The following is a 24,126-nucleotide window of genomic DNA, read 5'->3' on the forward strand; positions in this document are numbered from 1 at the left end:
CAGAAAGTGTTTATTAATGCCTGCCCCTTTATATTCTACTGTGACACAGTCTCAGCATATCCCACAGCCCCTGGGTTCTGGAAGCAGTGTCATATAGGATACCAACAAATACCAGGCACAGCTAGTCCTCACACACACACAGAGGAATGTGACAATGGTAGATATTCCATTCTTTGGCACGAATTGAGGAGTAAATATTGAACCAGAACGCTGGCGTAACTTTGAAGTATTGGGCAGAGTCTTACAGGGCACTGGGCCATACAAACCCTCTGAAGACTATCCCACCCAGACACATTCCCCTCCACTGTTACTCTGTATTTCCACTGATTATACATTGAACCTACACATCCCTGAACACTATCGGCAATTTAGCGTGACCAACTCACCCTAATCTTTGGATTGTGGGAGGAAACCAGAGCACCCAGAGGAAACCCACACAGACATGGGGAGAATGTACAAACGGACAGTCACCCGAGACTGGGATCGAACCTGGGTCCCTCAGTGCTAACCACTGAGCCACTGTGCCACTTATACAGATTACAAAGACACACAAATACATATAGGAATACACAGACTCTAATATACATAGGAATACACACATGCAGTCCTTAGGAGCGTTCATAGACAGACACTTAGGAATACACAAAGACATATATACAACATACTTATGCAAACACATTTACATACAGATAATTATTCATGCTATTATCAAAGGGCGACTAATCGAGAAACTCAGCTAATGTTCTGGGGACTTGGGTTGAGTAGCCATTTCATAACCTCTGCCTCACAACCTCTCAAAAAAAACTAGGACAAAGTGACAGCATTATCACAGTCTCTCAGCCTCAAATATATTTAATGATCTAAGTTGAGAATCCGAAGGATTCATAATGTTTGGAGCGAAGCAATTTCTCCCCATCCTAGTCCCGAATAATTGGGCCCGACCCCTGGGAACATCATCCCCAATTCTGGACTCTCCTGCTATGTTTGCCCACACCCCATCAGGTTGTTGAAGGTTCCAATGTGATCACCCCTCAGTCCTCTAACCTCGAGCCAGCATTACCCCATTCACAGAGCCTTATAACAGCCTCCTGGCTGCTAGTTGGATAACTTGGCCAAACTGCAAGGGATGCTGGGTACGTTGGCCAAGTAAAACTCTGAAGTCACAAAACCTGCACACCAGACACAGTACAAACAAAGAAACCAGGTGCTAATGACATTAGTGAAATGTAAAAGGCAACAGTTATCCTGGGCAGGCATATGCCCCAATAACTTATCCACCAAACAAAGCAGGGCCCAGACAGAACAGCACTGGGTCCAGCTGTGCAAAGAAACTAACAAATGATTGACAACACTCCAAACTATTAAGTGAATCTCCCTGATTGGCCAGAATACAGAAAGTTCCAGAAAACCATCCGAAAAAGTATAAAAACAGGGTTCACCTGCAGGCTGCTCTCTTGAATCTTCTGGAAGCTTCCGAGTAGACCACCATGGCAAGAAGCAGAGACCTGCTGACCAGGGAGAGAGCGACTGTGTAAATCTACAAGAGACTGTCAGCTGAGGGGGACAAACAGAATTAGAGAGAGTATGTTTAGTATTCAAGGTTATTGTTACTTCTTTCCTAATAAAGTTGGGACTATTTTGCATTGGTATTGACTTGTGACTTTGACTGCTTCAGTATTGTGGGACACCTGGGCAAATTCACTCATAACATTCTTATCGGAGCTGTCTCACTTGTTTAAGGGAGGAAGTCGACAATGGTCTGTGTTCATAATCCCATCCAGTGACCCTCTGCTCGGCCAACTCCAACACGGTGTCTCCCTGTGTAGATACGGAGACCAGAACCCTGCTCAGTATTCCCGATGTGGTCTCACTCCAATCCTGGAAGCCTGCCCCGTTCGAGGGGAAAGTGAGGGCTGCAGATGCTGGAGATCAGAGTCTGGATTAGAGTGGTGCTAGAAAAGCGCAGCAGGGTCAGGCAGCATCCGAGGAGCAGGAGAATCGACGTTTCAGGCATAAGCCCTTCTTCGGGAATTCAGAGGGAGAAGGAACTGAGAAATAAATGAGGGTGTTGGAAGTGGGGCTTGGGGGGACGGTAGGTGGGAAGGTGCTAGGTAGATGCAGGTAGACAGTGAAGGCCTACAGAGTTCTTACCAACATTTCATTTGCCTTTCTAAATGCTCGTCATACCCGTATGTTAATTTTGTGTGTTTCTCGCAAGAGATTTTCAACATTTCAAAGTTTCCTATCATTTTGAAAATATTCTGTTAAAAGCATGGCGAGAGTCATTGTCTGAAACAGGGAGTCACTGCCTGAGGGCAGCAGGCGGCCTGTTCATTTTCCCACATGGATCTTGACTGCAGCTTCTCCCCATTCCCAGAAATAACGAGGTAAATGTCTGTCTTCGCTGCTTTCACTGAATACTGGCTTCAGATTGAATCTGCCCACTGCCACATGACCAGAGAGGTCGAATTTAGGATGGAGTTTTACCTCAGGAGAGTTTAACAACATGCTCCATATACCCCTCATCTGCTCCCCCTCACTCCCATCCCATCTCCCTCCCACGTCTCCATCCCTCCTGACCCACAGCTTCCACCGACTCCCTCCCCTTCACCTGCCCCTCTCCCACCTCCCACTCATGTGAGTGAGTGAGTGAGCAGGCCGTGTGGAGGATGTGAGTGTGAGCAGGCCGTGTGGAGGATGTGAGTGAGTGAGTGAGCAGGCCGTGTGGAGGATGTGAGTGAGTGAGTGAGCAGGCCGTGTGGAGGATGAGTGAGTGAGTGAGCAGGTCATGTGGAGGATGTGAGTGAGCGAGGGAGCAGGCCGTGTGGAGGATGTGAGTGAGTGAGTGAGCAGGCCGTGTGGAGGATGTGAGTGAGTGAGTGAGCAGGCCGTGTGGAGGATGTGAGTGAGTGAGTGAGCAGGCCGTGTGGAGGATGTGAGTGAGTGAGTGAGCAGGCCATGTGGAGGATGTGAGTGAGCGAGGGAGCAGGCCGTGTGGAGGATGTGAGTGAGTGAGTGAGCAGGCCGTGTGGAGGATGTGAGTGAGTGAGTGAGCAGGCCATGTGGAGGATGTGAGTGAGTGAGTGAGCAGGCCGTGTGGGGGACGTGAGTGAGAGAGCGAGCAGGCGGTGTGGAGGACGTGAGTGAGTGAGTGAGCAGGCAGTGTGGAGGACGTGAGTGAGTGAGTGAGCAGGCCGTGTGGAGGACGTGAGTGAGTGAGTGAGCAGGCCGTGTGGAGGATGTGAGTGAGTGAGTGAGCAGGCCGTGTGGAGGATGAGTGAGTGAGTGAGCAGTCCGTGTGGAGGATGTGAGTGAGTGAGTGAGCAGTCCGTGTGGAGGATGTGAGTGAGCGAGCAGGCCGTGTGGGGGATGTGAGTGAGAGAGCGAGCAGGCGGTGTGGAGGACGTGAGTGAGTGAGTGAGCAGGCAGTGTGGAGGACGTCAGTGAGTGAGTGAGCAGGCCGTGTGGAGGACGTGAGTGAGTGAGTGAGCAGGCCGTGTGGAGGATGTGAGTGAGTGAGTGAGCAGTCTGTGTGGAGGATGTGAGTGAGTGAGTGAGCAGGCCGTGTGGAGAATGTGAGTGAGTGAGTGAGCAGGCCGTGTGGAGGATGAGTGAGTGAGTGAGCAGTCCGTGTGGAGGATGTGAGTGAGTGAGTGAGCAGTCCGTGTGGAGGATGTGAGTGAGTGAGTGAGCAGGCCGTGTGGAGAATGTGAGTGAGTGAGTGAGCAGGCCGTGTGGAGAATGTGAGTGAGTGAGCAGGCCATGTGGAGGATGTGAGTGAGTGAGTGAGCAGGCCGTGTGGAGGATGTGAGCGAGTGAGTGAGCAGGCCGTGTGGAGGATGTGAGTGAGTGAGCAGGCCGTGTGGAGGATGTGAATGAGTGAGTGATTAGGCCGTGTGGAGGATTTGAGTTAGTGAGTGAGCAGGCCGTGTGGAGGATGTGAGTGAGTGAGTGAGCAGGCCGTGTGGAGGATTTGAGTTAGTGAGTAGGCCGTGTGGAGGATGTGTGTTAGTGAGTAGGCCGTGTAGCGTGCATGCAGGATTCATAGTCTCGGGGTTACTCGACATCGCTGGTCATTTCCCCAGCGCGGCTGAGACTGTCCGGAGCTGGGTGGTCACCTGGGACTAGCCTGGGCAGTGTTTGGTGTCACTGCCTTGACTGCCCATCTTGGGGGAAGAGGGCATGGCATGCCTGCACCATGCAGGGCAGCCCTGGACTGACACTGACTGTCTGGGTGCACAATGGGCACGATGGGGCTGTCAAAGTCCTCCAGGCCATCGTGAGCTCATTGATGGCGGTAGATGTGAGCGTGGGCCTCCCCCTGAGCATCAGCCGGCCTGGCATTGTGCAACAAACCTCCCAATCATCAAGATCCACTGGGAGGCTTTAGAGGATGTTGACCACGTCCAACCCCTTGATAGTGTCCTGTTGACCAAAGCAGTTATTGATGAAGAGATCTAGCGTGGCCTCCAGTGTGCCAGCACAGCCTCCGGCCGTATGAGGAAAAGGGCGTTCGAGGACAACAACATCAGATCTGACTCCAAGCTCATGGGATACAGGGCGATGGTGGTTTCCACCATCCCATTCAGCTCAGAGACATGGACTGGCTACAGCAGGGCCCTCAAGGTGCTGGAGCAGTCCCACCAACGCTGTCTGTGCAGGATCCCGCAAATCCACTGGGAAGACAGACACCAACAGCAGTGTCCTCGACGAGGCCAACATCCACAGCGTCGAGGCACTGCCCCACCCAGCCTGACCGGCTGCGATGGGCTGGCTACGTCGTCCCCATGATTGACACAAGACTCTTCAGGCTGGTGCCCTCCTCCCAGTTCCCAAATGGCAGCCGCGCCCCAGGGGAACAGAGACAGTGTTTCGGGGATACCCTCAAGGCCTCACTGCAGCATTCCCACCAACCCCTGGGAATCACACGGGCCAAGACCGTCCGAAGTGAAGGAGGAGTATCTGGGAAGGTGTCGAGGCTTGCCTTTAGGTAAAGGTGGAAGCCAGACATGAACAGCGTGAGGAGGGGGTGCTGCCACATCAGTTCCCCACCCACTCTTTCCCATGACCACCACCTGCACCAAGTGTCACAGAGCCTGGACAACCACCTACGGGCTCACTCTGAGACGGGAAAGAGAGTCAACCTCATCTGCGAGGGGCCGCCAATGATAATGATGCTATTTGACATGAGCTGAATATTTAATACCTGTTACTTGTTACGGTAATGGACCACACAACGTGTTCCCTGATGCAGAGCATGTGAGGATCAGGGTTACTGTGTTTGAGTAAGGTTTGAGCTGTCGGCTGTGCTGTGTTCGGTCCCAGTCATAATGCAGCCGTGAGCTTCAGTGATCTGCGACACGGGACAGAAGAAAACTGCAAGAAGATCTATCCTTGGCGTGGATCCTAGAACCACTGATCTGTTCCTGATCTGTCTCTGGCTCAGGGAAATGGTGATGACTGTCTCTGGTGCAGCCTGAAACATGGTCTCTGCTCCTCTGACTGTAGACAGGAGAGTGAATGGGTCTCGCACACACACCAGTATGTTCCCTCGTAGATTGCTGTGTTATACAAATGACATGGAATCATTCCAGAATACAGGTAAACGCTACAATCAAAAATAGAGCATTCCAATTAACCCTTTCCTCAACTGAAATGAAGTAAAGCGAAGAAGCATTAATTTAAATGGGAAAACATTTCAGTTTTTCTCATATAAGCGAAAATCCTCTTTGGATTTTTTTCCGGTTAGAGAAAGCAACTCATGCAGGTCATTCGTAAAGATGAAGTGGCGTAAAGTGAACTGTTGAAAAGCGGGGGATACCTGTATAACGCTGCAGCAGCGTGCGGTATCATCAGTGACACCGAACTGATTATGACAGCCCCACGACAGCGAGGCAAGGACTTGTCTCCAGCTTCCCCCCTGCCTTTCAGCCTGGTGTGGCCTCAGCTTGGGCCTCCAGCCTCAAGGTGATTCCAGAGCAGTGTCCCAGCCCCAGCAGCCTCCAGGTAAGGCCCAGCACTGTCTGGAGTCAAGGCCTAGCCTGGTCTGGAGGCTCGGTGCCAGCGTGGCCTTGGTGGGAAGGGCCATTATCCTGAACGCTTCATTTCTTTACTTTTCCAATGTATTCCTACGATCTGTAATGCTGGACTTTTTAAAAAAAATCTTTCTCGTTATTTTCCCTTTTAACTTAAGAGTCTATACCGAGGTACCTTCGTACCTGAAATGGCTCCGTAAGTGGCGACCTGTTAGCTTTTCAGTGTGAGTACGTGTATCAGTGAAGCTAATTCCGATTATATTTCATCCCATTGCTGGGAGCTGTGCCTTCAGCTCTAAGCTGTAAGATTCCCCTTCCTGAACCTCTCTCTTCCTTCCTTGAAGACGGTTCCTTGTGAACACACCTTTTGTCTACATGGCCTGCCCTTTGGTAGTTGGCACCTGCCCAGTCCAGCTCCTGTGAACTACCTTTGGGACAGGTTCAGGCTGGGACGGGTGGTATTTGTGGACAGGAGGGTGCTACAATCGATCTTCTTCCCTTTGATCCCTCTGTCTAATTGGTTGACAGTGACAGAGGGATCGACCACTCTTGAGTCTGATCAAGCAGAGTGTCTTGTTTAATAAGGTATAGTTGATTGCATCTTGATAGTCAGGTTCAAGTGACCGTAGTCTATTGGACATTGTGACAATGATGACGACATGAGGAGACTTGTGAATTTCAGTCTGTACTCCACAAGACCATAAGGTTCTGCCTTATCCCCTCCCAAACCTTATAGCAGCATCTGATTGGTTGGAGCTGAATTTGATCATGGCATTCACTGGGATAGCATGGTGGCTAAGTGGTTAGCACTGCTACCTCACAGCACCAGGGACCCGGGTTTGATTCCACCCTCGGACGACTGTGTGGAGTTTGCACATTCTCTACGTGGGTTTCCTCCCGCAGTCCAAAGGTGTGCAGGTTAGGTGGATTGGCCGTGCTAAATTGCCCATGGTGTTCAGGGATCTGCAGGCTGGATGGGTGAGCCACGGGGAATGCAGGACTACAGGGACGGATATGGGTTTGGGTGAGCTGACCTTCGAAGGGTCAGTGGGGACTTGGTGGGCTGAATGGCTTGCTCTCCACTACCCTATTGCCTTCCCTCCCGCCCCCATCAAAGTCTCTGACTTTCCAAATTGGAGTGGTCTGCAGGTTTCAGAACTTTTCCAGGATGCGTTCGAATTGGGCTTGGAATCTTGGTTGGGGTTTGGCCGGAGAGATGCTGGCTTTGATTTTGCTCTCCCTTGTACTCATTGTCGCCGTCATGATGCTCTTTGCTGAGCTCATCCCTATCAATCATGATAGTACTGTAGCGAGACGGGGTTTCCTGCAGATCCTCTGTACAGAATGTGTTGGCCCACTCTCTCTTTGAGTGACCGCACCATTCCCTAATCAACTCCCTCAACCCCCATCCTCATTGCCAGTTGGTCTATGTTTGGTATCCATCGTGCACCAAGTCTGTGGGTCACTTGCTGCTGCTCCCTCCTACATACAGGCCCCTGGGCACAACGTGGAATCGGCCTCTTTGCAAGGGGAAGGCATTGAGTCCTCTTACCGTTCGGTATTCCTGATGGCAATAAGGTAGACCAGTGGTTAAACATGTTATTAACCAGGCCAGACCACCTCAATCCACTTCAAGAAAGTAGTCTGGACCCTAACTTGGCTAGTTGCTTTAAGCAGGTGTAAAGTGGATATTCCAGGAGGGATGCAGCTGACCCAACCATTGAGTTTTAAACAAAACAGAATTGATTTACAAGATTACTGAATGAAACTCAAACAGAACAGAATACAGAATAACTTAACCAATCTGAAAACCTAACAGATTACCCCAACTTAATGATGCTGTTCCAAATACTTGCAGTAATCCCCATAAACACCCCTCAGCACAAAAGGTAAAACCCAACCCAGGTTGTGACAGCAGAGATGTCAGAGAGAGGGAGGGTCAGTGTGGATCTGCTTCTTTGGGTCCAGCAGCTTCACAACTGACTATTTGCTAAAACCAAACCAAACCAGAGTAAAGCTGAGCTGGGAGAACTGGCCACTCCCCTTTCATTGTACAAGTGGGTTTTTTTAAAGCTTGAAAGCCTTTTTGCCTGAGGCAGTATCTGGTAGCTATAACCATAAAACCCTTCGAACCTAAACCTTTTGGAATCGCTGCTTTAATGACCCCTCTGTAAAAGATGCCAAGGACAGCATAACCTTGTTAAAGGAGCAACATTGTCATAGACAAGGCTTTGTAAAAGGGAGCTAACTAACGCAGCACCATACTCCATTTCCCCATTTGGCAGTGGAGATGTCGGTGCTCCTGTTACTTCTTCACATCTCACGGCAGTTATGAATTGGCCAAAAGTATCATAAGTACCTTGGGAGAGAAAAGAATGAGATTCTGAGGACAGAATATAGGAAGTTTGGCAGGAATTTAAAAAGGAGGTCCTCGAGGGTAATAATATCTGGATTACTCCCAGTGCTACGAGCTAGTGAGGGTAGGAATAGGAGGATAGAGTAGATGAATTCGTGGCTGAGGAACTGGTGCAGGGGAGAAGGGTTCACATTTTTTGATCATTTGAGTCTCCTCTGGGGTAGAAGTGACCTGTACAAGAAGGACGGATTGCACCGAAATTGGAAGGGGACTAATATACTGGCAGCTGAAAATGTGTTGCTGGAAAAGCGCAGCAGGTCAGGCAGCATCCAAGGAACAGGAGACGTTTTGGGCATAAGCCCTTCTTCAGGGGACTAATATACTGGCAGGGAAATTTGCTAGAACTGCTTGGGAGGATTTAAACTAGTAAGGTGGGGGGAGGTGGGGGGAGGGGGGGGGAGGGGGGGGGGGAGGGGGGGGGGGAGGGGGGGAACCCAGGGAGATAGTGAGGAAACAGATCGATCTGAGACTGGGACAGCTGAGAACAGAAGCGAGTCAAACAGTCAGGGCAGGCGGGGACAAGGTAGGACTAAGAAATTAAACTGCATTTATTTCAATGCAAGGGGCCAAACAGGGAAGGCAGATGAACTCAGGGCATGGTTAGGAACATGGAACTGGGATATCATAGCAATTACAGAAACATGGCTCAGGGATGGACAGGACTGCCAGCTTAATGTTCCAGGATACAAATGCTACAGGAAGGATAGAAAGGGAGGCAAGAGAGGAGGGGGAGTGGCATTTTTGATAAGGGATAGCATTACAGCTGTGCTGAGGGAGGATATTCCCGGAAATACATCCAGGGAAGTTATTTGGGTGGAACTGAGAAATAGGAAAGGGATGATCACCTTATTGGGATTGTATTATAGACCCCCTAACAGTCAGAGGGGAATTGAGAAACAAACTTGTAAGGAGATCTCAGCTATCTGTAAGAATAATAGGGTGGTTATGGTAGGGGATTTTAACTTTCCAAACATCGACTGGGACTGCCACAGTGTTAAGGGTTTAGATGGAAAGAAATTTGTTAACTATATACAAGACAGTTTTCTGATTCAGTATGTGGATGTACCTACGAGAGAAGGTGCAAAACTTGACCTACTCTTGGGAAATAAGGCAGGGCAGGTGACTGAGGTGTCAGTGGGGGAGCACTTTGGGGCCGGCGATCATAATTCTATTAGATTTAAAATAGTGATGGAAAAGGATAGACCAGATCTAAAAGTTGAAGTTCTAAATTTGAGGAAGGCTAATTAAGAGGGAAATCAGGAGGGCAAAAAGGGGACATGAGATAGCTTTGGCAAATAGGGTTAAGGAGAATACAAAGGGTGTTTACAAATACATTAAGGACAAAAGGGTAACTAGGGAGAGAATAGGGCACCTCAAAGACCAGCAAGGCGGCCTTTGTGTGGAGCTACAGAAAATGGGGGAGATATTAAATGAGTATTTTGCGTCAGTGTTTACTGTGAAAAAGGACATAGAAGACACAGAATGTGGGGAAATAAACGGTGACAACTTGCAAAATGTCCATATTACAGAGGAGGAGGTGCTGGATGTCTTAAAATGCATAAAAGTGGATAAATCCCTCGGACCTGATCAGGTGTACCCTCGAGCTCCGTGGGAAGTTAGAGAAGTGATTGCTGGGCCTCATGCTGAGATATTTGTACCATTGATAATCACAGGTGAGGTGCTGGAAGACCAGTCTCACCAACAAATTCCTTATCATTTGTTGTCATGCTGAAAAGTGTCACCTTGGCGAGCATTTGTAGCTTCCAATGTGATCACGATGAACCCTGGGGTCTGATTGTTCGTGTAGTCGCTCAAAGGAAGACAGCTGGGGCCTTTTCCAACTTCCCGTGACATTTCACTCCACACATGGCTGAGACATTATGGGCCACATCCCACCAACTGCCATTCTCTGTCAACACTTCAGAATAAACGTGTCCTTTTTGCCTCCAATCCCGTGATTTCTATCCACTAGAAGGTCAAAGACATGAACAGGGGTGTCAAGGGGGGAGGCAGGAATTAGATTTAAGGCCAATCCTGTTTCACGTCTTGCGATTGGTCTGTCGATATACCTTAAAGAGACATGTTCTTGATCCCGTCAATGTATCATAACATATGTCCTGAGAGAATAAAGGTCTCATACTCCATCCGAGCTGTAATAAATGTCTTCTGGATACTTCAATACCACAGTATCCACATCCAGTGTCTAACTTTGCAAGGGATAACAGAAACATTGTAAAGTACCCATTAGAGGTAAAATCACATTAACCTATGACCTTATTAAATGGAAGAGGGAAGTTAAAATGGCTCCAAATTTGTACGTTCATATGTAAAGGCAAGTTTCCCTCCAAGCCACTCATCATTCTGACTTGGAAATATATCGCTGTTCCTTCAGTGTCTCTGGGTCAAAATCCTGGAATTCTGTTTCTGGGGGCATTGTGGGTCCACCCATATTGCACTGAGTGGAGCGGTTCAAGGAGTGGCTCACCATCACCTTCTCAAGGGGGCAACTTGTGATGGGCAATAAACACTGTTTTTTGTTAATGACACTTATACTTGTAAGAATTCATTTTTGACAGTTGTGCCATCTGTTGTCATGGTTACCTACAATAAGCGTCTGGGTTTTGAAGTCAGCTCGTTCCATACAAGTGAAAGCTCCAGTGACAATGAATCTTTCGCATTGCGGGACACGCTGGAGGTAACTGGCACTTCCAGCCTGTGGCGAACCATCTGTGTCGACACTGGGGTTCACAAAGCAGAACGTCCTCTTGCAAAGGTGGCTTCAGCTAACAGACCATTGAGCTGCCATTGGTGCCAAGGGTCCCCTCTAGTGCAAGGCATTGTGGGATAGAGGTGCCCTGCAAGGCATCATGGTACCTTATGTTTACTTTGTGGCCTATGCTGGGAATGCACATCATGTTCCACAGAATCTGAGTATCTTACTTACTGACTCTTATCCTGACAACTACCATGGTGTTTCTTTACAAACACAGGTAACATTGGCCATTTTACTGCCAGGAAGACTGGGCCGATTTGTTGTGGGAAATGAGAATTGACCCTGAGGAGCCCAGCACCCCTTTGTGTATTGTTCCCCAGACCTCACTTCCCACCAATAGGGGATGGGCTCCACCCAGATTAGGCTCACTCAGAGAAATTATGCAAATGTTTGTGTTGACTGGTCTCTTCCAGGGGGACATTAGTGCCACATTTGAGACTCTGACTGAAACACATGTGCGAACACGCACTGACAAATGCCATCATGGTCTTGACCTAAGACAAGAACCAAATGGAAGGTTGGCTGTTGGTTTTACCCACCAGGCCCCTTGCTGCAATGTTCCCTTGTTCCTCTGGGCACATGGATGTGACAGTCCAGGAATATAGGTTCAGCCAATCCCTACTGAGAATATTGGAGGGTGGATGTCTTAATGTGCTGTAGCTGTCTGGGTGGGCCCACACGCAAAGTGGCAAAGTGTGTTTGGGTCAATATGCTTTAACATAGTAAATAGTACATGTGGGTGCTCTGGGTGAATGTGTAAAAATGGATGGTGTAAGTGTGTGTAAGTGATTGGTGAGTGTGTAAATAGATGTTGAGAGTGTGTAAATGTAAAGTGAGTGTAAATGATTGGTGTGTGTGTAAATGATTGGTGAGTGGGTAAATGGAATTTGAGAGTGTGTAAATGGAAGGTGTGAGTGCGTAACTGAATGGCGTGAGAGGGTAAATGATTGGTGTGAGTGTGTACATAGATGAGGATGTATACATGGATGATGTGAGTGTGTAAGTAACTGGTGTGTGTCTGTGTGTGTGTCTGTGTGTATGTCTGTGTGTGTGTATGTCTGTGTCTGTCGGTGTGTGTGTGTCTGTGTGTATGTCTGTGTGTATATGTCAGTGGGTATGTCTGTGTGTGTATGTGTGTCTGTGTGTATGTGTCTGTGTCTGTGTGTATATGTGTCTGTGTGTGTATGTCTGTGTCTGTCGGTGTGTGTGTGTCTGTGTGTATGTCTGTGTGTATATGTCAGTGGGTATGTCTGTGTGTGTATGTGTGTCTGTGTGTGTGTCTGTGTGTATGTGTCTGTGTCTGTGTGTATATGTGTCTGTGTGTGTATATGTCCGTGTGTGTGTGTATGTGTGTGTGTATGTGTGTGTATGTATGTATGTGTGTGTATGTGTGTGTATGTATGTATGTGTGTGTATGTGTGTATGTCTGTGTGTATTTGAGTCAGTATGTGTGTATGTCTCTGTGTGTCTGTGTGTCTATGTGTGTGTCTGTGTGTGTCTGTCTGTGTGTGTGTCTGTGTGTGTCTGTCTGTGTGTTTGTCTGTGTGTGTGTCTGTGTGTGTATGTCTGTGTGTGTATGTCTGTGTGTGTTTGTCTGTGTGTATATGCCTGTGTGTATGTCTGTGTGTGTGTCTGTGTGTGTCTGTGTCTGTGTGTATGTCTGTGTGTATATGTCTGTGTGTATGTGTGTGTATGTCTGTGTGTATATGTCTGTGTGTGTATATTTGTGTGTGTATATGTGTCTGTATGTGTATGTGTGTGTGTATGTATGTGTGTGTGTGTATGTGTGTTTGTGTGTGTGTATGTGTGGGTGTATATGTGTCTCTGTCTGTGTGTATGTCTGTATGTGTGTGTATATATGTGTGTATGTGTGTGTGTGTATATGTGTATGTATGTGTGTGTGTATATGTGTGTGTGTATGTGTGTGTGTGTGTATGTGCGCGCTGAGTGTTGTGATGATCCCTGACTGAGCAGAGGGGCCTGGAACATCATGGGGCCGGGGGGGGGAGGGATCATGAGCTGAGAACAGGATCAGTGTCACTGTGATCCTGGGAAATCTGAGGGATCCGATCATCTGAGCAGCACTGGAAACAACCACCAGTGGGAACCACAGCACTTCCCCTCCCCCCAACATGTCTCACGGAATATGAAGGTGGGGATAGGAGAAAGTGTGGGATCCAGCATCACTCTGTTTCCTGGCGACGACCCATGTTCTCACACTCTGTGTAAATGAGAGGCTCCGGTTGCCATGGAAACACTAGGTTGCAGGTTCACATTGTGCGTCTGTAATGGTGGGGTTTGACTCAGAATTGAGATGTGAAGGAGAAGGTTCTGGAATGAGCGTGGATCCTACAGATTCCTCTCATCGACCTGACCCAGGAGAATGTGCCAAATGGGCTCCATGCATTTGGGTTTGGGAGCGGTGCCAGGGTCCTGAGATTGAGAGCCGGGCCTTGCCACGCTATTACTAAATGAGATACAACTGATTAAACCGCCTGCCTAACCTGCAATCTTCTTCCTGACCTCTCCGCCCCCACCCCCACTCCGGCCTATCACCCTCACCTTGACCTCCCTTCACCTGTCGAAATTCCAACGCCCCTCCCCCAAGTCCCTCCTCCCTACCTTTTATCTTAGCCTGCTGGACACACTTTCCTCATTCCTGAAGAAGGGCTCATGCCCGAAACGTCGATTCTCCTGCTCCTTTGATGCTGCCTGACCTGCTGCGCTTTTCCAGCAACACATTTTCAGCTCTGATCTCCAGCATCTGCAGTCCTCACTTTCTCCTACAACAGATTAAACCATCACACAATTCGCAAAAACCTACTCACAGATGAGAAATTTCCCTGTGAATGTGCCGAGTGCAAGTTCTATCAGGGAACACTTGATTTCAGCAAATGTGTCAGGGGAAACATATTTCTGGGCTTACTACTGACAATAAGTCAGATCCAGCAACTCAGACACCAAAACTAACAATTATTTTTACTCAAATCTGGTGAAAATGATAATTCTTTCAGAGATCTCCCAACATTTTATTTTAAATGCTATGATGTGACAATCTGGAGAGTGTGGCTCACTTTAACTCAGTCATAATGCGCACAGAATTTGTTCATGCGAGGGCGGGACTCAGTATGTGACTGCTGTGATTGCTCAGAACAGCAGCTCCAGGGACATGTGTTGTTCCGACTGAGAAGTCGCGGTGTGGAGGAGTTCAGATATTTGGGATACTGTGGCGAATAACTCACTTCCTGACTCCCCAGAGCCTGCCCACCATCTGCAAGGCACAGGTCAGGAGTGTGATGGAATACTTAAGCAAGTTACAGACAATTACAGACAACAGAACGAAAGTGTTCCACAATACTGAAGCGATCAAGTCAATACGTGCACAAGACAGTACCAGTACAAAACAGTCCCAACTTTATTAGGAGCAAAGTTACAATCAGCTTTAATACTAAACTAAGCTAATCTGTAACACTATTTGAACCCTTAAGGTTACAATACGTCTCTTGCAGATTTACACAGTTGCACACTCTCTGTCGCTCTGTCTCTGGGTCTGCAAACCTGTTTCTCTCTCTCACTCTCTGAATGGTCAGCTAGTCTCTGCCTCTTACCATGATGGTCTCCTCAGAAGGCGACCATTCGAAGAGAGAGGTCTGCAGGTGAACCCTGTTTTTATACCGTTTTAGATAGTTTTCTGGAACTTTCTAGACTTCAGACTAATCAGGGAGATACAGTTATTGTTTGAAACAAGAGTCAATCATTTGGATGGCTTGTTCCTGTTAGTTTCTTTGTGTAGCAGGACCCGGTGCTTTTCTGTACAGACCGTCTTTTATTTAGTGGGTAAGTTGTTGGGGATAGTTTGACCAGGATAACTGTTGCCTTTTACATTATGCTAATGTCATTAGCATCTGGCTGCTGTGTTTGCACTGTGTCTGGTGTGTGGGTTTTGTGATTTCGGAGTTTTACTTGACCAATGTACCCAGCATCCCTTGCAGTTTGGCCAAGTTAGCCATCTACCTGTGTTTTAGCAGTGAGGAGGCTGCTACACTCCCCATTTGTCTGGATGGACTCAGCCCCATTAACATTCAAGAAGCTCGACGACATCCAGGACAAAGCAGCCCATTTGATTGGCACTACATCCACAAACATCCACACCCTCTATCACTGATGCTCAGTAGCAGCAGTGCGTAATGTCTACAAGATCCTTAGATAAAACCTTCCAAAGCCAGGACCACTTCCAACTAGAAGGACAAGGCCAGCAGGTACATGGGAACACCATCACCTGCAAGTTCCCATCTGAGTCACTCACCATCCTGCCTTGGAAATCTATCTCTGTTCCTTCACTGTCGCTGGGTCCAAATCCCAGAATTTCCTCCCCAAGGGCATTGTGGGACATCTTTCAGCACATGGACTGCAGTGGTTCAGGAAGGCAGCTCAGCACCAGCTTCTCAAGGGCAATTAGGGGCGGGCAAAAGCCCATATCCCATGAATGAACTGAAAAAAACCCGTGTAGTCCTACCTGACCCTGAGGATATGAGGGAGATCAGTTGAGTTGCCTCAGTCTTTTCTCAGTTTTCATGTCACATCAGAAACGTAAGCAGCTCTGGGTTTAACTAACACCTGAATCTGATCTCAATCTCATTCAAAAGTTTAATTCCTGGGAAGAAGCCTACAGTTCACCCATGAAGTGAACTCATTCTTGATTTATTTGTTGTGACTATGGGTTGAGGTCCTGGGATATTTACAGGTGCTTTTAGCTCTGAATTCAAAAATATATCTTCGTTTTAAAAGAGGTCTGGCCCGATCAGGTGTACCCTAGAACTCTGGGAAGCTAGAGAAGTGATTGCTGGGCCTCTTGCTGAGATATTTGTATCATCGATAGTCACAGGTGAGGTGCCGGAAGACTGGAGGTTGGCAAACGTGGTGCCACTGTTTAAGAAGGGCAGTAAAGACAAACCTGGGAACTATAGACTAGTGAGCCTGATCTCAGTGGTGGGCAAGTTGTTGGAGGGAATCGTGAGGGACAGGATGTACATGAATTTGGAAAGGCAAGGACTGATTCGGGACAGTCAACATGGCTTTGTGCGTGGGAAATCATGTCTCACAAACTTGATTGAGTTTTTTGAAGAAGTAACAAAGAGGATTGATGAGGGCAGAGCAGTAGATGTGATCAATATGGACTTCAGTAAGGCGTTCGACAAGGTTCCCCATGGGAGACTGGTTAGCAAGGTTAGATCTCACAGAATACAGGGAGAACTAGCCATCTGAATACAGAACTGGCTCAAAGGTAGAAGACAGAGGATGGTGGTGGAGGGTTGTTTTTCAGACTGGAGGCCTGTGACCAGTGGAGTGCCACAAGGATCGGTGCTGGGTCCTCTACTTTTTGTCATTTACATAAATGATTTGGATGCGAGCATAAGAGGTATAGTTAGTAAGTTTGCAGATGACACCAAAATTGGAGGTGTAGTGGACAGCGAAGAGAGATACCTCAGATTACAACAGGATCTGGATCAGATGGGCCAATGGGCTGAGAAGTGGCAGATGGAGTTTAATTCAGATAAATGTGAGGTGCTGCATTTTGGGAAATCAAATCTTAGCAGGACTTATACACTTAATGGTAAGGTCCTAGGGAGTGTTGCTGAACAAAGAGACCTTGGAGTGCAGGTCCATAGCTCCTTAAAAATGGAATCGCAGCTAGATAGGATAGTGAAGAAGGCGTTTGGTATGCTTTCCTTTATTGGTCAGAGTATTGAGTACAGGAGTTGGGAGGTCATGTTGCAGCTGTCAAGGACATTGGTTAGGCCACTGTTGGAATATTGTGTGTAATTCTGGTCTCCTTCCTCCGGAAAGATGTTGTGAAACTTGAAAGGGTTCAGAAAAGATTTACAAGGATGTTGCCAGGGTTGGAGGTTTTGAGCTGTAGGGAGAGGCTGAACAGGCTGGGGCTGTTTTCCCTGGAGCATCGGAGGCTGAGGGGTGACCTTATAGAAGTTTATAAAATTATGAGGGGCATGGATAGGGTAAATAGGTAAAGTTTTTCCCTGGGGTCGGGAAATCCAGAACTAGAGGGCATAGGTTTAGGGTGAGAGGGGAAGGATATACAAGTGACCTAAGGGGCAACTTTTTCACGCAGAGGGTGGTACGTGTATGGAATGAGCTGCCAGAGGAAGTGGTGGAGGCTGGTACAATTACAACATTTAAGAGGCATTTGGATGGGTATATGAATAGGAAGGGTTTGGAGGGATATGGGCCGGGTGCTGGCAGGTGGGACGAGGTTGGGTTGGGATATCTGGTCAGCATGGACGGGTTGACTCTATGACTGCTACAGAGACTAAATGACAGTACGTGTAAATTCAGTCACTGGCTGGCAAATAGTTTATGTGAGATCCATGGGATATATATACTTGGATAAGTAAAAGATGGTAAAGAAACTTCAAGTGGATTGGACTATGATCTCTCATGACTACAAAGATAAGATACTGTCACATGTACCGAGATGCAGTGCCAAGTATTGTTTTGCCTGCAAAGCAGACAAATCATACCTTACATGAGCACATCAGGGTAATGGAACAGAGTGCAGAATATAGTGCTACAGCTACAGAGAAGGTGCAGATAAATATCGACTCTAATATATGACATGTCCATTCACAAGTCATTAACATCAGGGAGGGAGCTGGTCTTGAACGTGGTGGTATGTGTTTTCAAACTTTTGTACCTTCTGGCCAAGAGGGTGGGAGAGAGTATAACCAGGGTGGGAGGGGTCTTTGATTGTGTTGGCTGTTTTCCTGAGGCAGTGGGAAGGGTAGGCGGAGTCATTGGAAGGAAGGCTGGTTTGTATGTTCACAATACTCTGTAATTTCTCACAGACTTGTTGTCATAGATGCATCCGGATAGGATGTTTTAAATGGCAGAACTGTAGGAATTGGTAAGGGTCATTGTGGATGTGCTGAATTTCCCTAGCCTTCTGAGGATGTAGAGGCGTTGGTGTGCTTTCTTGACCATGGCGTTGATGTGGATGGACGAGGACAGATTGTTGGTGATTTTTATTTCAAGGAAACTGAAGCTGTCAAGCACCTCCACCTCAGCACCATTGATACAGAGCTATCTCCTAATCACCCCTGCACTCCAAGTAAAAGAAGGCTCTCTCACCCTGAATGCTGCAATTCAATCGTAATCAAAAGGAAGCAAAGCTACAGAATCTCAACCAATCTGCATGGTGCCTGGAACTGTAACAAATTGGGGAATCTCACTGGGTCTGAATATAACAAACTGCACTTTCACCAGTTCAATTGCATCAGTTCTCCTGCAAGAGGGATTTCTGAACACAGCCAACGAAATGAAATCTCCTCAGGATATTGACTTACTGCACTCTCTGACTCATGTGAACTTAATACAGATATCTTGGATTTAAAGTAATTTGTAACTTCTCTCCTTTCTCTTCCCTTTCTCCTTGGTACGTGTGGGTGTGATTGTGTGGTGCAAACCATTCCCCACTCAGGAATTTGCTGCGGATCACATTTAAAGTGGACTTCACAAACAGGGCGTGGATCAGTGCACGACCTTGTCTTTTTCAAAGGGAATGGAAAATAGAATCATAGAGCCATACAGCACTGAAACAGATCCTTTAGCTCAACATATCCACGCCAACCAGGTTTCCTTGACTTTACTAGTCCCATTTGCTTGCATTTGACCAATATCCCTCCAGGCGAAAGTGAGGACTGCAGATCCTGGAGATTAGAGTGGTGCTGGAAAAGCACAGCAGGCCAGGCAGCGTCTGAGGAGCAGGAAAATCGACATTTCCGGCATGAGCCCTTCATCAGGAATGAGGCTGGAAGCCTTGCGGGTGGAGAGATAAATGGGAGGGGGTGGGGCTGGGGAGAAGGTAGCTGGGAGTGCAATAGGTGGTTGGAGGTGAGGGTAAAGGTGATAGGTTGGAGAAGAGGGTGGAGTGGATAGGTGGGAAGGAAGATAGGCAGGTAGGACAGGTCATGGTGATGGTGCTGAGCTGGCAGGTTGGAGCTGGGGTAAGGTGGGGGGAGGGGAAATGAGGAAACTGTTGAAGTCCACACTGAGGCCCTGGGGTGGAAGTGTTCCGAGGCGGAAGATGAGGTGTTCTTCCTCCAGGCGTCTGGTGGTGAGGGAGCGGCGGTGGAGGAGGGCCAGGACCTCCATGTCCTCGGCAGAGTGGGAGGGGGAGTTGAAATGTTGGGCCACAGGGCGGTGTGGTTGATTGGTGCGAATGTCCCAGAGATGTTCCCTAAAACACTCTGCTAAGAGGCGCCCAGTCTCCCCAATGGAGAGGAGACCGCATCGGGAGCAACGGATACAATAAATGATATTAGTGGATGTGCAGGTAAAATTTTGATGGATGTGGAAGGCTCCTATAGGGCCTTGGATAGAGGTGAGGGAGGAGGTGTGGGCACAGGTTATGGAATTCCTGTGGTGGCAGGGGAAAGTGCCAGGATGGGAGGGTGGGTTGTTGGGGGGCGTGGACCTGACCAGGTAGTCACGGAGGGAACGGTCTTTGCGGAAGGTGGATGGGGTGGGGAGGGAAATATATCCCTGGTGGTGGGGTCTGTTTGGAGGTGGCAGAAATGTCGGTGGATGTTTTGGTTTATGCGAAGGTTGGTAGGGTGGAAGGTGAGCACCAGGGGCGTTCTGTCCTTGTTACGGTTGGAGGGGTGGGGTCTGAGGGCGGAGGTGCGGGATGTAGACGAGATGCGTTGGAGGGTATCTTTAACCACGTGGCAAGGGAAATTGCGGTCTCGAAAGAAGGAGGCCATCTGGTGTGTCCTGTGGTGGAACTGGTCCTCCTGGGACCAGATATGGCGGAGGTGGAGGAATTGGGAATACGGGATGGCATTTTTGCAGGAGGTAGGGTGGAAAGAGGTGTAATCCAGGTAGCTGTGGGAGTCGGTGGGTTTGTAAAAAATGTCAGTGTCAAGTCGGTCGTCATTAATGGAGATGGAGAGGTGCAGGAAGGGGAGGGAGGTGTCAGAGATGGTCCAGGTAAATTTAAGGTCAGGGTGGAATGTGTTGGTGAAGTTGATGAATTGCTCAACCTCCTCGCGGGAGCACGAGGTGGTGCCAATGCAGTCATCAATGTAGCGGAGGAAGAGGTGGGGAGTGGTGCCGCTGTAATTACGGAAGATGGACTGTTCTATGTAGCCAACAAAGAGACTAGCTTGCCTCAGTTACATTCTTGTAAATCTTTTCTGCACCCTTTCCAATTTACTAACACCTTTCCTTGTGCAGGATGACCAGAATTGTATGCAGTTTTCTAAATGTGGCCTTAACAACTTCCTGTTTGGTCCCAACTCCTGGACTCAGTGCTCTGACCAATAAAGACAAGTGTACCAAACGCTTTCTTCACCAACCTAGTAAGAATTCTTTCTTTGTTTGAAAAACCATCTCTATCATGGACAGGATGTGACGCAGTAAAGACAATTTGGTTCACCTCTCCCTCTGGTCTGTGTCTGTGAGTGAATCCCTCTCTGAAGCCAAGACTGTTCTGTGTTCATTTACTGGCCTCTCTCACTGGCTCAGGGAAGAGAAGGGGGAGGGAGAGAGAAGGAAGGTGAGAGAAAAGGTGAGAAAGAATGAGGTGGTTGGGAAAGGAAAATGGAAAGGAGATTGAGACGAAAGGTAGCCGTGAAAGCGGAGCTAAATTGCCCGTAGTGTCAGCTGTGTTAGTCAGAGGGGAATGGGTCTGGGTGGGTTACTCTTCGGAGGGTGGGTGAAGACTGGTTGGGCCAAATGGCCTGTTTCCGCACTGTAGGGAATCTAATCTAATCTAACTTCTATAATGTCTTTCAGCTTTGCACTCAGTTCAAATGTGTGCCTTTAATGCTGAGCTCTTGGTTTGTTTATAGTTCCCCATCTTCTAAACCAATTACAGCACAAAGCCGGGCAATCTTCCCACCGTACCTAGTAATAGCTTATTGACCAGATTAACCTGCTCGCGTCCATTTCTCTCCTCTTTTCAAATAACCTTTCATTTCTTTTTTTCCTAGACATTTCTGATTTCCCCTTAAGATGTTACAGTCTCCGGCCTCAACAGCCACTTTTGGTGACACATTACACCTTCTTGGTAACCTGGGATAAATGTTGCTTTTTTTTTAATGATAATCAATTGTGTATGGCCCCATTTTGTTTTCCTGAATCAATAGTCTGTAGAAACACAGTCTTTTGTTATTAAGCCTGTCATAATTTAGATGCTTTTTTCAGATTCCCTGCTTAACTCTATTTGTTCCAAAGGGGAGGGGATGGGAGGGGGCACAATATATCAAGTTGTCCTTCTCCTGCCGCATCTAATTCCTTGTATTATTTAATGAATCTTAATTGTTCCCTTTCCAAAGACTATAATTCCTGTCAGAAAATCATGCAATGGTTATAGAACATTTTTTAAAATTTATTTATCTGTGGGATGTGGGTGTTGCTGGCTGGGCTCACGATTTATTGCCTGTCCCTAGTTGCCCCCTTGAGAAGGTGGGGGTGAGCTGGCTTTTGAACTGCTGCAGTCCACCTGCTGTGGGTTGTCCCACAATGCCCTTAGCAAGGGGATCCAGGATTTTGATAATGACAGTGAAGGAACGGTGATATATTTCCAAGTCAGGATGGTGAATGGCCTGGAGGGGAACTTTCAGGGGTTAGTGTTCCCCTGTATCTGCTTCCCTTGTCCTTCTCGATGAAAGTGGTCGTGGGTTTGGTGAATGTCTGAAATGCATCTTGCAGACAGTACACACTGCTGCTCCTGAGCGTCGGTGGTGGAGGGAGTGGATGCTTGAGGATTTGAACATAGAACAATCCAGCGCAGAACAAGCCCTTCGGCCCTCGATGTTGCGCCGACCTGTGAACTAGTCTCAGCTCGTCCCCCTACACTATCCCAAAATCATCTATGTGCTTATCCAAGGATTGTTTAAATCTCCCTAATGTGGCTGAGTTGACTACATTAGCAGGCAGGGCATTCCACACTCTTACCACTCTGAGTAAAGAACCTGTCTCTGACATCTGTCTTAAACCTATCACCCCTCAATTTGTATTTATGCTCTCTCGTACACGCTGACGTCAACATCCTAGGAAAAAGACTTTCACTGTCTACCCTATCTAATCCTCTGATCATCTTGTATGTCTCTATCAAATCCCCTCTTAGCCTTCTAGCCAATGAGAACAGGTTCACGTCTCTCAGCCTTTCCTCATAAGACCTTCCCTCCAGACCAGGCAACATCCTGGTAAATCTCCTCTGCACCAATGCTTCCACATCCTTCCCGAAATATGGGGACCAGAACTGTACATAATATTCCAAGTGTGGCCGCACCAGCGTTTTGTATAGTTGCAGCATGATATTGCGGCTCCGGAACTCAATCCTTCTACGAATGAAACCTAACACACCGTATGCCTTCTTAGCAGCACTATCCACCTGGGGGGCAACGTTCAGGGATGGTGTCAATCAAGGAGCTGGTTTGTCCTGGATGGTGTCAAGCTTCTTGAGTGTTGTTGGGGCTGCCCCCATCCAGGTAAGTGGAGAATGTGTGCCTTGTAGATGGTGGACAGGACTTGGGGAGTCAGGCGTTGAGGAACTTACTGCAGTATTCCCAGCCTCTGACCTGCTCTTGTAGTTACTATGTGTATGTGGTGAGTCCAACATTTGGCCTGTTCAGGCTGAACTGACTACCTTCTCAAGTAATTTAGTTAGTCACAAGTCCCCAGTCTTTCCCCATAACTTTCCAGATTGTTCTTCATCAAATAGTCATTGACTTCCATTTTGAAGACAGACATTGATCCTGCCTCCACCACACTCTGAGGCAGGTCCTTACGATTGGGCTGCATTTGGCATTTGGTTCTTTTGACAAATACCTCAGACGGGAGTGCTTTCATTCTCAATGCTTCTGCCAATAACTATTCTCCCCCTATCTACTCTGTGCAGCTTAATCAATCTCCTCACAGCTTTCTCTTCCCCATGGAGAAAAGGCCCAACTTCTCCAACCAGTCTTTGCAACTGAAGCTATTTCTGTGGCCTCTCCAAATCCATCACATCCCTCCAGTATTTCATACACATTTACCCTCACTCCTTTCCTTTTAGTCTCTGTGTCCCTACTTTATAAAGCCAGCACGCTTCTGAACAACAGGTCGTCAATGCGAATTCGCTGTGACGCGGTGGACAAATTGGGGCTCGTTCCGTAAACACGAACTTTTAAAGCGTGTGTTGGCTGAAACGCAATGACATTGCCAACACTTTAAGCACTGTTTCTAAAGCGCGATTTTTCCTATAAGGCAGGGTTGCACAAGAACACAACTATCCCGTTATAGAAGAACGATCTGTACTTTTGCACTTGCCCCACACTTACAACAAGTTTGTTCATTTACACCAGTTTTCTTTTTGTATATTCATCCTTTTAAAAAAACTATCTTTGCGCATTCTTCCTATCATAATTTGCATTTCCAAGAATCCCTGCATGGTGGAAACAGGCCCTTCGTCGTAACAAGTCCACACTGACCCTCTGCAAAGATATCCAAACCGAACCCATTCCCCTACCCTATTACACGACATATACCCCTGACAAATGCACCAATCCTGCACACCCCTGAACACTATGGGTAATTTAGCATGGTCAATTCACCCTAACCTACACATCCCTGAACACTATGGGGTAATTTAGCATGGCCAATTCACCCTAACCTTCACATCCCTGAACACTATGGGGTAATTTAGCATGGTCAATTCACCCTAACCTTCACATCCCTGAACACTATGGGGTAATTTAGCATGGTCAATTCACCCTAACCTACACATCCCTGAACACTATGGGTAATTTAGCATGGCCAATTCACCCTAACCTACACATCCCTGAACACTATGGGTAATTTAGCATGGTCAATTCACCCTAACCTACACATCCCTGAAC

At 47.7% G+C, this 24,126-nt stretch overlaps 1 long non-coding RNA gene across 1 annotated transcript; it reads right to left on the minus strand.

Annotated features, from left to right (window-relative positions):
* Positions 1-1,439: 1,439 nt before the first annotated feature.
* LOC148145758 (uncharacterized) lies at positions 1,440-6,282 on the minus strand. Its single transcript, XR_015761314.1, has 3 exons — positions 6,219-6,282; positions 5,207-5,561; positions 1,440-1,554 (listed from the first exon to the last, which is right to left on the minus strand). It is a non-coding gene; the product is annotated as an uncharacterized LOC148145758 (long non-coding RNA).
* Positions 6,283-24,126: the final 17,844 nt, after the last annotated feature.

The sequence above is a fragment of the Chiloscyllium plagiosum genome, unplaced genomic scaffold, assembly GCF_037043375.1.
Source record: "Chiloscyllium plagiosum isolate Xiang-an unplaced genomic scaffold, Cpla_swu_hap1 HiC_scaffold_24, whole genome shotgun sequence".
In the NCBI taxonomy this organism is placed as follows: domain Eukaryota; kingdom Metazoa; phylum Chordata; class Chondrichthyes; order Orectolobiformes; family Hemiscylliidae; genus Chiloscyllium; species Chiloscyllium plagiosum.